Genomic DNA, 15,146 nt, shown 5'->3' on the forward strand with positions numbered 1-15,146 from the left:
GCCTGTAATCCCAGCACTTTGGGAGGACGAGGCGGGCAGATCACAAGGTCAGGAGTTGGAGACCAGTGTGGCCAACGTGGTAAAACCCTCTCTACTAAAACTACAAAAAATTAGCCGGGTGTGGTGGCGGGTGCCTATAGTCCACCAGCTACTCAGGAGGCTGAGGCAGGATAATCGCTTGAACCTGGGAGGCAGAGGTTGCAGTGAGTCGAGATGGCACCACTGCACTCCAGCCTGGGCAACAGAGTGAGAACCTGTCTCAAAAAAGAAAAAAAAAAAGGTTTGGAAATAGATAGTAGTGATGGCTGCACAACATTGTGAATGTAATTAAGGCTACTGAATTGTATACCTAAAAATGGTTAAAATAGTAAGTTTTATGTTAAAAAACCAACAACTAATGTTTAGTCACACTAAGATCAGTTAAATTCACATTTCTCAGGGTGCTTTATATTAGGTTGGTGCAAAAGTAATTGCGGTTTTTGTGGGTTTTTTTTTTTTTAAATGGCAAAAACCACAATTACTTTTGCACCAACCTGATAAAATGTGAGTAAGTAAATGTCCTGAAGAATTGAAGAGGAAGTCCAGGGGGAGTCCATGGTTAAGTAAGTTTGGAAAATTCAGTTGACTTGTTTCTTTAACATTCTGAAAGCCCAAGAAAGAGGATGTGGTATGAAGCATTTTCAAACTGTTTAACCCATGTTATCTTGTTAAGGGATAGCTTGTGGGATTGATGTTATATAGAATACCCTTTGGGAAACATTGGGTTAAAATAGATTGCAGTACATTCATTCCATGGAAATCTTGGCACCAATGAAGAATGATGGCATGGTCATATATCACTTGACATGGAAAGATGTTTGTACTAGATTGTAAAGTTAAAAAGCAGTGTGATTAATGGGATCTCATTTTTGGTTTTTTTTGGTTTTTGGTTTTTGGTTTTTTGAGACGGAGTTTCACCCTTGTCACCCAGGCTGGAGTGCAATGGCACAATCTCAGCTCACTGCAACCTCTGCCTCTCGAGTTCAAGTAATTCTCCTACCTCAGCCTCCTGAGTAGGTAGGACTACAGGTGCCCCCCACCACACTCGGCTAATTTTTATATTTTTAGTAGAGACAGGGTTTCACCATGTTGGCCACGCTGGTCTCCAACTCCTGACTTCAGGTGATCCACCCACCTCGGCCTCCCAAAATGCTGGGATTACAGGCTTGAGCCACCACACACTGCCTCGTTTTTGTTTTTTAAGAAGTATATGTATCTATATATTTTATATAGATATGTAACAGAAAAAAAAAATCTGTAAGCTTATATGCCAAAAACTAAGTTTCTAGGAAGTAGGAAGATTGATGGTTTTTATTTTTATTTGCTTTTCTCTTTGCCTTGTCTGTACTTTCAGATTTTTCCACATGGACTATCTATTACTTGTATAATCAAGAAACAATATAAGTTAAATATATTTTAGAAACTCATATGCAGTTATTAATTTTGTGAGAGAAGGGGTGAGAGGATCCAGAATCCTGCCTCTATCTGAGCTTTTATTGAAGTAGAGTATAAGAGTCTTTCAACTGTTGGAAAGTTCTACTCATTTAAACATTCTTTCTGATACGGAACCAAAATCTACCTTCCATCTTTTGGTCCCAATTTGTCCTAGGGAATGCCACAAAATAAGCAAAACCCATCTCCTCTCCAATAGATGGACTTTCAGATATTTGGCAATGGCTATCATGTCTCTACAAATCTTTTTTCCTCTAGATTTTCCATTCCAGTGTTTTTTTCTTTGAGATGGTTTCCAGACCTTGATACTATCCTGACCATTGGCTTCTGAACATTTTCCAGTTTATCAGTGTTTAAAGTGTGACACTCAGAAATTTCCACAACACTACACACTTTTTCTACATTTCATTCTCAGTTTCTATAAATTGTGGTATTAGGGTTCTCTGACTTAAAAAGTAATTTCAGAATACTTCCCAGTTTAGTGTGACTGTACTCTGAATCCTATCCTAAGATTATGCAGAAGGAGCAGGATTGAAATAATAAAAAAGAAAGAAAAATAATAATGAAAAAATTAAGATTATATGAGACACTCAATTATCTATCCCCCCATCTTTTAATTTCTAAGGTTATATAGATGGATAAAGCGTTCCAGATCAATTTCTCATCCAGCCTCCTGCAATTATTAAAACACTAGTAGAACTTTTTACCAAACATTGAAAAAAAAAATGAGAGAGCTTCTCTACCAATGGGGAAGGCAAAGGATTCTCTGTAGCTTGGACAAGGAATTTGAAGAATCTGTTGTCCTATACCATTTTCTACTCTTTGTCCCAGTCATTGGTACCAGTTTTTCTGGCTTTTGATCAACATTAGAGCTGAGTTAGACAAGGTCAAGCTGTATGTAGATTGATTGGCCTCTCAACTGAGAGTCACTCCACAAGATGATAGTGAAAGACCAGGATTCATGGTGATGTGTAGAATATCATTTCCTGTCCTTGGCATGTTCTCAGCTCTCCTGCTAAATCCAGTGTACACCCTGGTCTTCTTTCCAGCCTAATGAGTCCTTTGCTTTTTATTCTTTTTGCCATTCCTCCTACATAGTAGGCACTTGTTACTAAAGCGTGATAAATATATGCACCAGCTCCAAATAACACTGAGCTCAATGACTTCCACCATGCATATGGGCCTGTGTGCTTAGTTTTTCAAAAGAGTACTTGCTTAATTGTAGGTACTGCATCGTCATACACAGGATGCTTTATATTTCATGCTTGCTAGGCAGAAATAACTTTAAATCTTCAACTTTTGAAGTTTCGTATTTATGCAGCTTTTATTTTATTTTTATTTTTATTTTTTATTTTTGAGACAGAGTCTCACTCACTCTGTTGCCCAGGCTCGAGTGCATTAGCATGATCTCAGCTCACTGCAACCTCTGCCTCCTGGGTTCAAGCGATTCTCCTGCCTCAGCTTCCCAAGTAGCTGGAATTAATTTTTGTATTTTTTAGAAGAGACAGGGTTTCACATGTTGGCCAGGCTGGTCTTGGACTCCTGAGCTCAAGTGATCCTCCCGCCTTACCCTCCCAAAGTTCTGGGATTACAGGGGTGAGCCATTGTACATGGCCTTACGCAGCTTTTAAAATCAATTTTATTGAGGTATAATTTACGTATTACAAATTGCACCCACTTTAAGATTACAATCAAGATACAGACCATTTCCTTTGCCACAGAAAATGTCCACTGCCCCTTTGCAGTTAATCTTCCTCCACACTCACTACTGGCTCCAGGCTACACTGATCTACTTTTCATCACTGTAGATTAGATTTTCTTTTTATAGAACTTACATATATATGTAATCACACAATATGTACTCTTTTGTGTCTGGTTATTTTTGCCTGGAATAATGTCTTTGAGATCCATCTGTGTTGCTTCCTCTATCAGTAGTTCATTACTTTTTATTGCCAAATCGTATTTCACTGTATATATGGTACAATTTGTTTATCCATTCATGTGTTGATGGACATTTTGGTTATTTCCATTTGAGAGTTGTTACTAATAAAGCTGCTATCAACATTTGTGTTTAAGCCTTTGTGTCAACATATATTGTAATTTATCTTGAGTAAATACCTACTAGAATTGCTTTATTATATAGTGAATGCATGCTTAGCTTTGTAAGAAATTAGCAGCCTGTTTTCCCAAGTGATATTACTATTTATATAAAATATTTTATATTTTACCGGCAGTGCATGTTCATTTATGTAGTTCATATATGTAGCTCTTTTAAACAATGTTTTGATTTTGAGATCCTGGTTTTCAAAATAATTTGCTGTGTTAAACGTTGCTTGACAAAAGAAAGACGTCAATGAGCATGAGGGAATATGTTTAAATATGTCTATTTTATTTAAAATGTTGATCTAATTTTTTTTTTTTTTTTTTTGAGATGGAGTCTTGCTCTGTCACTCAGGCTGGAGTGTAGTGGCACAATCTTGGCTCACTGCAACCTCCGCTTCCTGGGTTCGAGCGATTCTCCTGCCTCAGCCTCCCGAGTAGCTGGGAATATGGGTGCGTGGCACCACACCTGGCTGATTTTTGTATTTTTAGTAGAGACGGGGTTTCACTGTGTTGGCCAGGCTGGTCTCAAACTCCTGACCTCAGGTGATCCACCCGCCTCGACCTCCCAAAGTGCTAGGATTACAGGCATGAGCCACCACACCCGGCCAGATTATTTTTGTTTTTAAAGAATTTAATTTATAGATCTTGGGCCTTCGTATTTAACCAGACACAATTATTCATTACTGTTTAAAATGATCAGCTACATGGCATACTTCCTTCAAAAGAAAATCTAATGTGATTTAAAGAATAAACTGACCTGACTTTCTCTAGAGTCTCCTAAAATTCTTAGGAATAGCTTCATATGACTTTCTACTTCTTTTGTTTAACTTAGAAACTCATGATAAAGCATGTTCAATTAAAGAAAGGCTGTGACTTGCTAAAGTTCCTGTGATCAGTGACATACTATATGTCTAAGTGGCCTCCTGAACTCCCCCACTTACTGACAGGAAGAGAATCTGATTTCAGATACTTGCCAGTGTCCTGTTGGTTAGGGGTGGTGGATATCTGGAAAACCACAAAGCATGGTATCATCCTTTGGATCTTGGTGACAAGAAATGAATAAAAAAGCAAAGCAAAATAAAATAATAGATGTACTTGGTCTATTTCATCATACCAAGATCTAAGGGTTTATAAGAGCACATTGTTACCAAGCAACAAGCTTTTTGCTAATCCCACTTTACCAAATTGAAACTCCAGCATAAGGGCCAGGGTTGTCTGAATCTTGTCTGCGGCTCCCCAAATGTGGGCAGGAGAAGGAAGGCATTTGTGTAGTAGATAATGTAGTTCCCCCATTCAACAGGGTGTCAACGAAAGAAATCTGATGTTTCCTTTCCTGAACTGTGAAATCAGGGATAATGTGCTTGCCTTTGGGGATTTCTATCCTCTCATAGATGGTCCACACCGAACAGATCCAACATTGTGTTCCTTTGTGGCACAGGGCCTACATAACCCATCACATCTGTGGGCTATAGGGGGCTATGAGGGGTCATTAGGCAGTGCCGGCCCTGCACCATAGATTTAACCCCTTCTGCTCTTAGCTTTCTAGTTTCCATGAGAAGCTTTTCTTTCCTCTCCAATTTCTTCTAAGCAACTTAAAAATATTTATTCTACACATGGGTTCATCTACTCCAATGCTCACATTCCTGGGTTACTGCATTATATCGACTTTTTCTTGATTGTAAGTAAGCCTTTCAGGGAATGTGGGTTCGTCTGTGTGACTTTATGGAATTCTCATTATTCAATGAAAACTAAAACCAGGGAAAGACATAGCTCTGGTTCAAAGTCTTTTTTTTTTTTTTTTTTTTTGAGACAGGATCTCACTTTGTCACCCAGGCTGGAATACAGTGGTGTGATCTTGGCTCACTGCTGCCTCGACCTCCTAGGTTCAAGTGATCCTCCCACCTCAGCCCCCAAAGTAACTGGGACTACAGGTGCATGCCACCACTCCTGGCTAAATTGTTATTTTTTGTAGAGATGGGGTTGCACCATGTTGCCCAGGCTGGTCTTGAACTCCTGAGCTCAAGCGAGCCCTCAGCCTCCCAGAGTGCTAGGATTACCAGTGTGAGCCACTGCACCTGGCCTGGCTCAAAGTCTTTGAGTAGTTCAGAATCCAATATTATTTCCTATGAATGAAAATGACTTTTTTTTAAAGATACAAGGATGACTTCTCAGGAAGTCGAATAGCAGTAGTATACTTTGAGAGACTAAGCAGGTTAACAGGACCAAGGTGCTGTCTCTCTAATGATGTATTATTTATTGTCAGTTAGATTCTGCTTCCTCCCCAAAAGGACTTGAATTAGAGACAGCTGAAGCTGATAGAGTTCGTCTTTAGTTTCTTTCCACCTTGCTTTCTGCTGCTTCTTTCCCTCCAGCTCCCACCCCCAACCCCTCAGTATCTACCCTGCTCTGATCTCTTCCAAAAAAGGGCCTATGCTCCCAAGGCACATCATCTTCCCCTCTTCTAATCAAAACCTCCCATCCTAGCAAGGCTGAAATCAATTTGGACATTCTGATTAAAGTTCTTCATAGGAAAATTAAAGTGACTAATAAATTTAACTCTGGGGAGAGGTGTTTTAAAGCAGTAATTTAGTTCTAATCTCAATTGTTGGCATTGGGAAGGCAGTCAGGGAATGCTGCAGCTGGGAGCCACTGTCCCCTTCCTGTCCCCTCTCCAACTCTCCCCTAAGCATGACATGAAGTGGGGAGAAGCCAATGGGCTCTTCTCTCCTGTGTTGCCATTATTGTCCCCATTTATGTAGGAGGAAACTGAGATGTGGGAAGGTTAGTCACTTTACCCAGGTTTCTTCCTAAACCAGTGGAGACAATAATGGTACCTACCTCATAGGGTCATCGTGAAGATGAAATTATTTGCTGCACATAAAACCCTAAGCTACCTGGAAAATAAGTACATAGTGTAGTAAGTGCTTGTTGTTGCTGTTATTTAATAACTGACCTACAAAAGGAAGGGAAGAAGCCAGCGCTAGGTACTCTCCAGTTTTCCTTTCTATGTATTTTATTTATTTATTTATTTATTTATTTATTTATTTATTTATTATTTCTTGAGATGGAATCTTGCTCTGTTGCCCAGGCTGGAGTGCAGTGGTGTGATCTCGGCTCACTGCAACCTCTGCCTCCTGGGTTCAAGCAATTCTCCTGCCTCATCCTCGCAAGTAGCTGGAATTACAGGAGTGTGCCGCCACACCCAGCTAATTTTTGTATTTTTTTTAAGTAGAGATGGTTTTTCGCCATGTTGGCCAGGCTAGTCTTGAAGTTCTGACCTCAAGTGATCCACCCACCTCAGTCTCCCAAAGTGCTGGGATTACATGCGTGAGCCACCGCACCCGGTCTCACTCTGCCATCCAGGCTGGAGTGAAGTGGCACAGTCACGGCTCACTTCAGCCTTGACTTCGGGGGCTCAAATGACCCTCCCACCTCAGCCTCCCAAGTAGCTGGGACCACAGGCTCATGCCACCATGCCTGGCTAATTTAAAAAAAAATGTGTTTGCATAGAGATGGGGTCTCCCTATGTTGCCCAGGTTGGTCTTTTTTTTTTTTTTTTTTTTTTGAGACGGAGTCTAGCTCTGTTGCCCAGGCTGGAGTGCAGTGGCCGGATCTCAGCTCACTGCAAGCCCCGCCTCCCGGGTTCACGCCATTCTCCTGCCTCAGCCTCCCGAGTAGCTGGGAGTACAGGCACCCGCCACCTCGCCCGGCTAATTTTTTTTGTATTTTAGTAGAGACGGGGTTTCACCGTGTTAGCCAGGATGGTCTCGATCTCCTGAACTCGTGATCCGCCCGTCTCGGCCTCCCAAAGTGCTGGGATTACAGGCTTGAGCCACCGCGCCCGGCCGCCCAGGTTGGTCTTGAACTTCTGGGCTCAAGTGATCCTCTTGCCTCAGCCCCCTCTAGAAAGGTCTTCCCTTTCTAGACCTGTATGACAGCAATCCTGGGTTTCCATTTATGCTAGTGTTGTGAAGTTTCCTTTGAAATAAATCGAAGTAGGGGAGGTAAGCTGATTTAAAGAGAATAGTTAGGTTATCAGGCATGTGGATGTGGCAGGTTGGTGATAAATGTAAGTGATGCCTAATTCTTCATTGTAGAGTACGTTCAAAGTCCACAATGGGGTAGCCACTGTATTTCATATCACAACTCTCAGCACTCCTGATCCCCTTTGGCCTGCTGTGCTTTTCCTTTTCTCTATAGAACTTATCACCTTCTAACATTCCATATATTGTTTGCCACTCTCTGCCAGAACATAAGTTCCCCCAGGGTAGGAATCTTCTGTTTTTGTTCAGTAAGTGAACAAAGTATCTAAAACGGTACCTGGTCTGTATTAGGTGGTCAATAAATATTTGGTGACTGACTGACTGAATGAATGACAGTGACATTCACGGTCCTTCATGATTTGGTCCCACTATGTTTTCCTCAACTCTTGCCATTCTCAGCTCTGTTAGTCATCAATACTAGCAGTTTCCCATGCACATCATTTGAGCCTCCACCTCTGTGCCCTTATTCATACTCTTTCCTCTTCCCTGGATACATAATCGTGGATCTATGCAAAGATCCAGTTATAAGAATGTTCTTCATGGTCTGGGTTTGTATCAGTTAAAAATGTGAAACAGCCTCATTACTTCTTTATAAGTTAAAGAAATCATGGTAACTAGCACTTGATGGAGGCAATTTGAACATATCTATCAAAATTACAAATGCACATAGCCTTTGACCCAGAAATTCTGCTTTTAGGAGTTTATCCCACAGATATACTTGCTCTTATGCCAAATGAATGTGTGTTGGTGAGTCACTGCAGTGCTTTAGTCACTCCTATTAGACACTGCAGTGACAGAACTCATTACATTCTCATGTAGAGCTATATTTGTTGACGTGGGAAGATCGTAATAGCTAACATTAATTCAACTTGCTATGTGTCACTGTGATAAGTGTTTTTCTATATTTTTATCTTGAGTAATCCTCATAACAACCCTGTGAGGTAGTTACTATAATAGTCCTCACTTTACACAGGAGGAAATGGACTCACTCAAAGAAGTGCATTTACTTAATCAGTATTTATACTATGGTCCAATTTTGTAAAAAATACGTAAATGTATATATATATATATATATGCATATAAAAAGATTGAAAAGAAATACATGAATATGTCAATAGTTGGATGATGGCATTGTGGATAATTTTGATTTTCTCCTTTTCACTTGTCAATATTTCTGATTTTTCTATTAAATTTGGGGAGGAAATTTACAACATGGAAGGAGGAAGTGAAGCCAAGAGGCACATGAATTGCTGAATTTTAAAAGTCCAGGCCGGGCGAGGTGGCTCACGCCTGTAATCCCAGCACTTTGGGAGGCTGAGGTGGGCAGATCACCTGAGGTTGGGAGTTCAAAACCAGCCTGACCAACATGGAGAAACCCCGTCTCTACTAAAAATACAAAATTAGCCGGGCGTGGTGGCACATGTCTGTAATCCCAGCTACTCAGGAGGCTGAGGAAGGAGAATTGCTTGAACCCGGGAGGCGGAGGTTGTGGTGAGCTGAGATCACGCCATTGCACTCCAGCCTGGGCAACGAGAGCGAAACTCCATCTGAAAAAAAGTCTGGTGGTGATGTGGAACAATGACACAGATATGAGGGAAGTGTTTTTAGGCTGAGAGGAAAAAACTAATGAGGAGGAAGAGCTTGCCCAAAGGGAAAGAGGATGGCTTCTGGGGCCAAGCGTAGGAGAAAGCAAGAGAATCTAGTGCCAAGGACACAACTGGAAGGGGTAACCTTGAGGAGGAAGCACCTCCTTCCCGTGAAGGTGGTGTGGGTGGATGAACAGGCATGGGTGAATGTGCAGAGAAGTGGGGAAGGTGAGGTGAAGAGGGGGACATTGAGGGAGTGCCTGCTTGATAACCTATGTCCTGTCATTGAAATCCAAAGCCAGGCCCAGTACCAAGGGGTCTGGCACAAGGATGGAGTAGGGGATATGAGGAGAGGGAGAGGAGTTGGAACAATTGCTGAGAGAAATTTGATATATAAAAGGACTGCCTTGCAGCCCTTGGGGCCCAGCTGAGGCTGGCTGGCCTGGCTTTGTAGTGGAGCCAACTTCATGACCTTCTCCAGCAATAGCTAGCCGCCTGGGAGCAGGCAATGAAGAGAATGCATGGTGGGGCTTTCACAGGGCCAGGGATTGGCAGAGCAGGTGCTGCCGAAGGTCACGGGGAGAGTGAGTCCGGGGGATCAACTCTAGCAGAGCTAAAATGGCCAATGGTAGGGCTGACTTGGAAAGAGGAGAGGAAGCCAGGAGGATGCTGATGGCCTCTGGAAAAAAAGAGAGGAGGAAGGATAGGCTGGTAGGTGTGGGGCCCAAAATGTGCTTGAAGGAGACCAACAGGAGGCTGAGGTCGGAGGGGCTTTTCTAAGTTTGAGATGTGGAAGTGGTCCCTTGACCCTGGGAGTAAGAGGAAAGGAGCAACAAGGAAACTATGCATGATGAAAGGGTAGGGTGCAGACAGCATTCAAACAGCTCTTACGTTTTGGAGGCCACTGGGCAACTGCTATCAGAATTACAAATGCACATCCCCTTCTATCCAGTAATTCCATTCGGGAGAATTTTTCCTACAGATATACTTACTTGCTTTTGTGCAAGATGAATGTGTAAGGCAAATCACTGCAGTATTTTCTGTAATGGCAACAGGTCGGAAACTGCCTAAAAGTCCATCAGTAGTAATTTGATTAGTTAAATAAATTATGCTTCATAAAATGGAATGCTAGGTAGCTGTTAAAAAGGAGAAAGATCTTTATGTATTGATATGGAATAATCTCCAGAATATATTGTTAAGTGGAAGAAGCAAGGTGCAGAACACTGTGAGTAGTTTACAATCTCTTTACTAGCATATGCATAAAACATCTCTGGAATGATCCATAAAAAACTGTTGCTGGGTGCAGTGGCTCACGCCTGTAATACAAGGGCACTGGAGGTGGGAGGCTGAGGTGGGAGGATTGCTTGAGACCAGGAGTTCAAGACCAGCCTGGGAAACATAATAAGACTTCATTTCTACCAAAAGAAAATTTTTTAAATAGCTGGACATAGAGGTAGATGCCTGTAATCCCAGCTACTTGGGAGGCTGAGGCGGGAGGATCTCTTGAGCCCAGGAGTTCAAGGATATAGTGAACTATGATCATACCACTGCACTCCAGCCTGGGAAACAGAGCAAGACCTTGTTTTTAAACAAAATAATAAAACTGTTACTATTCATTGCCCTTGAGGAGAGACAGCTGTTGGCAAGTGGGAAAGGGTTGGAAGGGAATTTTCACGTACCCTGGTTTTTTTGTACCTTTTGAATTGTGAACCATCTGGATGTATTACTTACTGAAAAAAATAATTAACTAAAAACATATCTACACATAATTGGAATCTCTTAATTTTAATATTATGTGTACATAGGTAATTTGAGTCTCTTTTATAGATATTAAATCATTAAAACAAAAGCACAACAAAAACTTCCACCAGAGGTTTCCTTTATATCAGTCAGTTTATCAGAATAATGGTTGGAGATTTAGAGGAAATGAAATTGACCATGTGTCAATAATTGCTGAAGCTGAGTGGTGGGTATTGGGGGTTTGTTTTCATTTAAAACACAAAATTGCCATGTTTGTAGATCAAAAATCGTCAAATTTTGGCAATTTCATGTGGCTTAAACTAATGCTGTTGTCATTATTTTTGTAAATTTTTCATAGCACAAAAGTTTAAAAAGAAAATAAAACTCCCACTAGGTCCTTGCTAAGAACATCGGTGTACTTTCTCATCCTGGCTCTTGTATCTCATAATTGAATGGAAATTCCCATTCCCACATCAACTTCTGAAACAGCAGTACTGCCTCCCTGATTTCCCTTTATTATGGGACCTGGTACTGTCCTCAGGATTTTTTCTATTAACAACAATCTCTCCCCATCCTGTTTTGTGTTAATTGGCTACTACCTTATCCTTATTGCTGGTAAAGCTCATCCTGTTCTCAAAAAATCACTTCTTATGATCGCTTGACATTCTCTTCCTGCCGTGACGTTTATTATTAGCAACTTAAGCTAATTGGAGGCCATGCCCTTATCCAGGTTACTTGTATTTATCAATCTGGGGCTGATACCTCTCGGGCATCCATTATACATCACCGCAAAGGTCATTAGTAAACACACTTGTGTTCAACCTTTCAGCCCCAAGCTGTTTTGCTGATGTCTGCGCTTCTTATGTTACGTTAGAGGCTGTAACAACCTCAGCCTGGCCTCTGACATCTGCTAATCTGTGCCTTGTTGTCTGTCCTCAGGAGGCAGGTGACTTCCTCTTGCTACTTAGAGGTCCAGGCTTGGCTTCTTCCCCCCAACTTCTTGCATGTATCACTGGCACCCCAAGCTGAATAAGTTATCCCAACTCTACCTCTTTCCCTCCTCTGTAGAGAGCCCCACTGACTCCCTTGCTTGAGAAGTCTGGGTTTAGCGTACCTCCTCTGTGTGCGCACAGCATCCTTCATCACACAGAATTGTGCTTGCCGCTTTGTCTCCCTGCTTCAGACTGTGAGCTAAAGGTAAAGATCATGTCTTGTTCTCCCTTGAATGCCTCACACCCAGCACAGCATCAGGCACATAGTTAAATGCTCAAAATAATATATTTTTAAATTTTTAATTTGAAGTACTTTCAACTTACAGAAAATAGTATGCAAAAACAGTAAAAAGAACTTTCACATACCCTTTATCAAGATACATCTCTTGTAAGCATCTTGTTACAACTTCTTTATCATTCTCTCTTTCTACTCATACACACACAGACACACATATTTTTTCTAAAACACTTGAGAATAAATTGTAGATGTCATGTTCCTCTTCTCCTTAATACTTCAAATTGTGTTTCCTAAGAACAAAGACAATCTGTTATATAAACACAGTAGAGTTATCAAATACAGGAAATATAGCATTATTGCAGTATGCTAATATATAATCTGCCGTTCATATTCAAATTTTAATTGTCTCAATAATGTCCTGCATAGCTTTTTTTTCATCTATGATCCAGTCTAGGATCACACATTGTATTTAGTTTTTATGTCTCTTAATCTCTTAAGCCTTCTTAAATCTGGAACAGTCCTCAACCTTTCTTTGTCTATTGTGACATCAACACTTTGGAAGAGTACAGGCCAATTATTTTGTAGAATGTCCCTCAACTTGGGTTTGCCTGATGTGTCCTCATGATGAGAGCTAGGTTACACATTTTTGGTGGGGGTGAAACATAAAAAGGCATGCGATGGTTGGTGATGTTAACCTTGATTCCTTGGTTAAGATGATGTCCACCAGATTTTTCCACTGTAAAGATACTATTTTGTTTTTATGCTTAATAACTAACATATGGGGAGATACTTTGAGACTATGTAAATATCATGTTTCTCATAAAAATTTCACTCACTAGTTTAAGGATCTGTTGATGACTCTTGCCTGAATCAGCTATTGCTTTGGTGGTTGCCAAATAGTAATTTTTCAAAATAAGACACATGCACTGATTAAATGAATCACCTGTCTGTCCTATAGAAGGGATACCTCCTTTGCTAGGATGGCAGCCTCTGGTTGGTTGCAAGAGTAGAGGAGTCTAGGCAAGACAAGCTGTCAGCCTGGCTCTGAAGCACATGATACAGTATAGCTGGGTATATTAGTCCATTCTTACGCTGCTAATAAAGACATACATACCCAAGACTGGGCAATTTATAAAGGAAAGAGGTTTAATTGACTCACAGTTCAGCATGGCTGGGGAGGCGTCAGGAAACTTACCATTATGGCAGAAGGGGAAGCAAACATGCCCTTCTTCACATGGTGGCAGGAAGAAGAAGAACGAGCAAAAGGGGGAAAAGCCCCTTATGAAACCATCAGCTCTCATGAGAACTCACTCACTATCACGAAAACAGCAGCATGGGGGTAATTACCTCCCACCAGGTCCCTCCCACAACACGTGGGAATTACAATTCAAGATGAAATTTGTTGGGGAGACACAGCGAAACCATATCACAGCGGTATTCAATCTTTTGGCTTCCCTGGGCTGCACTGGAAGAACTGTCTTGGGCCACACATATAATACGCTAACACTAATGATAGCTCATAATGTTTTAAGAAAGTTGCTAATTTGTGTTGGGCCACAAAGCTGTCCTAGACCACATGTGGCCTGCGGGCCACAGGTTGGACAAGCTTGCAGTATAGTTCCTGGAAATCTTAAATGAGGCCGGTTCTCCTGCAAGCCCCTGGGCTTTATCAGGGCCCAGAATGGGCCCTCTGAATTTCCCAAGATAGTCTCTATACTGAGAGCTAGCAGCAGAAGCTGTTTACTCAGTAGTTCTCATGCCTGTGGGTCTCATGCCTGCCTGCTCTTGCTATTTTCCATCAAATTTGAGAACAGAAAGGGTAAAGGAGGGCAACCTTGGCTTCTACGTTGACTTATTTGAAAAATGTGCAATGGCTGGGCACAGTGGCCCACGCCTGTAATCCCAGCATTTTGGGAGGCTGAGGCGGGTAGATCACTTGAGGTCAGGAGTTTGAGACCAGCCTGACCAATATGGTGCAACCTCGTCTCTACTAAAAATACAAAATTAGCTGGGTGTGGTGGAAGTCGCCTGTAGTCCCAGCTACTAGGGAGGCTGAGACAGGAGAAATGCTTGAATCTGGGAGGCAGAGGTTGCATTGAGCTGAGATCAGCCTGGGCAACAGAGTGAGACTCCATTTCAAAAAAAAAGAAAAATGTGCAATGAAATTCAGAATTCCATGCAAGCTCTTCTGCCATTCTGGAGACCCACATTTTGAGGCTCTTATATCAAGGCATTGTTTATTACGTGGATTCAAGTACAGAAAAGGAAGAGGCATCTGACCACCTGGAGAATGGAGGGAAGGGCTGTGTCTGTTTCGGAACTATACTGGTTTCCTGGGGCTGCCGTAACACAGTGCCACAAACTGGGGGGCTTACAACACGAAAATCTATTCTCTCACAAGTCCAGAAGCTAGGACTATGCAATCAAGGTGTTGGCAGGGCCGTACTCCCTCTGAAGCTTGTAGAGGAGGATCCTTCCTTGCTTCTTCCAGTTTCTGATAGCCCCAAGCATTCCTTGACTTGTGGCTGCACAACTCCACTCTCTGACTCCATCTTCACATGGCCGCCTCCTCTGTGTGTCTGTGTGTGTCTTCACATGGCAGTCTCCTTTCACTGTGTCTGTGTCCAGATTTACCTGTTGTAAGGACACAAGTCATATCAGGCTAGGGCTGACCCTTATGATCTTAACTGGATTACATCTGCAAAAACCCTATTTACAAATATGGTCAAATTCACAGGTACTGGAGGTTAGGACTTCAACTACATTTGCAGGAATGTGGTTCATTTCATAACGGGACCTTATCTGAAATCCAACCCACTTGAGAACACAAAGTGGAGTGCTATTCTCTGTAACGCATAGCCCGGCACAGCATAACTCTCTTTGTTTCTCCTGCTCACTCTGGTTTTGGTTGGCTTGACAACATGTAAGGAAGGAAAATGAGACAGGCAGAACA

The 15,146-nt window shown here is 41.8% G+C and overlaps 1 protein-coding gene across 6 annotated transcripts in view; it reads left to right on the forward strand.

Moving 5' to 3' along the window:
* The window catches only part of PABIR3 (PABIR family member 3), a 118,140-nt gene that overhangs the window by 67,084 nt on the left and 35,910 nt on the right, over window positions 1-15,146 (forward strand). Inside the window, exon 12 of one of the 6 annotated variants that reach the window (XR_013413048.1) lies at window positions 1,204-1,567. The exons of the other annotated variants lie outside the window; for them this stretch is intronic. The gene's annotated coding sequence lies outside the window, so the exon portion shown is untranslated. Of the gene's footprint in view, window positions 1-1,203; window positions 1,568-15,146 lie in introns of those variants that run through there. 6 annotated transcript variants of the gene reach the window in all.

The sequence above is a fragment of the Macaca mulatta genome, chromosome X, assembly GCF_049350105.2.
Source record: "Macaca mulatta isolate MMU2019108-1 chromosome X, T2T-MMU8v2.0, whole genome shotgun sequence".
In the NCBI taxonomy this organism is placed as follows: Eukaryota; Metazoa; Chordata; class Mammalia; order Primates; family Cercopithecidae; genus Macaca; species Macaca mulatta.